General features: G+C 38.9%; 1 long non-coding RNA gene across 1 annotated transcript; it reads right to left on the bottom strand.

Annotated features, from left to right (window-relative positions):
• Nucleotides 1-1,259: 1,259 nt before the first annotated feature.
• Nucleotides 1,260-2,458, bottom strand: LOC141621861 (uncharacterized). The gene is made up of 3 exons (XR_012532740.1): nucleotides 2,354-2,458; nucleotides 1,402-2,118; nucleotides 1,260-1,311 (listed from the first exon to the last, which is right to left on the bottom strand). It is a non-coding gene; the product is annotated as an uncharacterized LOC141621861 (long non-coding RNA).
• Between the last annotated feature and the right edge of the window lie 422 nt (nucleotides 2,459-2,880).

The following is a 2,880-nucleotide window of genomic DNA, read 5'->3' on the forward strand; positions in this document are numbered from 1 at the left end:
AGAAGAAGAAGAAGAAGAAGAAGAAGAAGAAGAAGAAGAAGAAGAAGACGACGACGAAGAAGAATAAAGAAACTTAACATGCTGTAGTAGTAGGCAGTAAAAAAATACCTCCGTCTCAACAAATTATTTAAAATCTTTTTTTCTTTAAAAGGTAAAAAATCTGGTGAGACGGAAGGGGTATTCAGTAGCTAGCTTTTGTCTATTTTGAATGGGATTTGCACCTTCCAGATTGTATAACTTCAGTAATATGAGTGTGAAATTTCAAGCTAATGTTGTACAACTCTTTTACACAATTTGGATGACTTTTGTTCATGGCAAAAAATCCAATATTTAAAAGTTTGATAAAGAACGAATTATAACTTCAATGGGTTTAAGTAAAACTCTTACCCATATATGGATAATTGTACTTCACAGAGTGTATAACTCTTATAGTTATCTGTATAACACTTCTAATTATGTGTATATTTTGCCCTTGTTTCTATAATTGTTGATATATTTGACTAAAGTCATGTGTTGTATGACTCTTGTACACAATTTGTATAACTCTTGTTATTTTCTATATAACTCATAACTGTCTAATAAATTTTGCCTTTTTCATAACTGCAGTCATGTGTTGTATAACTCTTGTACATAATTTGTATAACTCTTGTTATTTTTTGTATAACTCATAGCTGTCTAATAAATTTTGCCTTTTTTCATAACTGCAGTCATGTGTTGTATAACTCCTGTACAAAATTTGTATAACTTTACTTCACAGAGTGTATAACTCTAATTCTTATCTGTATAACTTGGATTTTAATTATGACATACCAAGATGATATAATAACAATCTATTCCAAAAAAGTTGTCTAAGTTGTTAAGGAGTTTCTTGACAACATACTAGAGTTGCAAAAACAGAGCATACAAAATGAATGGAAATACATTCTATTTTTTCCCAGGTTTTTTATCTGCTTTCCGCGCCATTTTTCGTCGGGCTTCTAGTTGCTTCAGGATCTGGTCTTTCTCGCCAATGAAACCGTTGACCTTGGTCAGAACTCCTTGCCCGATGATGTTCATGTCAGCTAGGACAAGCGTCGCTGCCAGCTGGATTACCAAATATCGACGGTTCACCTTCCTCTCAAGATCAACGTGACCAAAACTATCACCCTCGTACATTAACATGTGCATCATGGTGAACAAGCCAGACTCGGTGTCGTTAATCGTTTGCTTATGCCAAGCAAATTGGATCTGACGAAACTGGAACTCCGGTAGGTCTTTATCTCTGTCCTTGTCCTCGTCCCTAGACTCCAGATAGTCGCTCATGAGGCTCGCCTGGCACAAACAAGAAATGTCAAAAAGTGAAACTGTAAAGGGGTGACAACACTTTTGAGTTGAACGTAATTACAATTTAATTCCACTTACAATTATGTGACACGCTTTGCATATCTCCGACTGGCCCGGACTTGAGTAGTACTTATTGTCAAGAAGATCAATCGTACGTGAATTAAAGTTGATACACGCACATGCATAATGGGCTTCAATCTTAATGGGTACGAAGATTAAATCAACCTTCAAGCTGAAATCTTTGCCACTGTCGATTCTGAAGACGTCCCACACATTGTACAACCTTTCGGTGTTCTGTGTTTGTTGGACAGGGTTTCGTACAAAGTTCAAGATTATTTCCTGTTCAAGTAGAAGTATATGTGTGAGAATACCAGAGGAGTTATAGGGGTTGTGCAATGGAGTTGCACAGTAACTCTTATAGCATATTGAAGTATGCCTAAGTTCATACTGGCTGTTAATAACTTCTCAAAACAAAATGTGTAACTCCATAGAGGGTATGTATAACTTTAGTCTTATTTTCCACTGTGAAAGTTTTAAATATCATACCCTCAAAGTATAACTCTAAAGATGGTATGTGAAACTCTTATATCATATTAAAGGATTGATTACAACCATACCATATGACGGATACCGAAGAAAGACGAACGAAATAACGCGCACTCCTCTGCCTCCAAACGATTAAGCAACAAAGACCAACACTCAATCACTGAATCATCCATTGGCGTCTCAGGGAGCATGGACAACATTTGCAACCTATTAATTGTTGCGTGCCGGGAATAGTTCACAAGTAGTTCACTGTGGTTCAGCCAACAGGTGTTAGTCAGGCTATAACGTCTACTAAATGGGAAGGTAACTGCTATTAAAATGACTGCATAACTTCAGTGATGAAACATATAACTGCAGATTAGGAATGTGTAACTCCATTAACGATATGTATAACTTTAGTTGGTGAAGTTATACATTTCAGTCTTGAAGTTATACAAAGCATAAAACAGTACTCAAGTGGTTCTGTTGATTTTAGACAGCTTACCCATTTGGAAATTTGTAGTCATCAAGGAAAACGTAATCAGCCACTTGTTTGCGATACACCGGGATATCCCTAATTAATGTCTTGTTTAACCTCAGCATCTTGGCGACCACTGTAAGGTTGGCGTCTGGCTCCCCGCAATATGTGGTGCAACCAAGGCCATCGCCCTTACCCCAGGAGCGGCTATTGACCGCTGAGAGGGCCCGACTAGACGGCGTCCGGCCCAGTGATACTTGGGAAGGTGGAGTCCGATAGGTTGAACTGACTTTGGAGCAAGGGCGTTTAGCAGAACTATTCTCTTCGGCAACTCCGGCACCTCTCTTCCTTCCACTTGTGTTGCCGGCTAACCTCTGTGCCTCACGCAGCTCCTCCATTTCACGGTCTTTAACCTCCTTAAAAGCTGTTACCCTAGATAACACAGCTTCCCTATCCACGTTAATGTCACTGAGGACAAGGGTGGCAGCAACTTCCGCTCGCATGAGGTCATTGCTGTCCTTTGTCCCTATGATACACTCGAATGGCTCTCAACG

Source organism: Silene latifolia, chromosome X (assembly GCF_048544455.1).
Source record: "Silene latifolia isolate original U9 population chromosome X, ASM4854445v1, whole genome shotgun sequence".
In the NCBI taxonomy this organism is placed as follows: Eukaryota; Viridiplantae; Streptophyta; class Magnoliopsida; order Caryophyllales; family Caryophyllaceae; genus Silene; species Silene latifolia.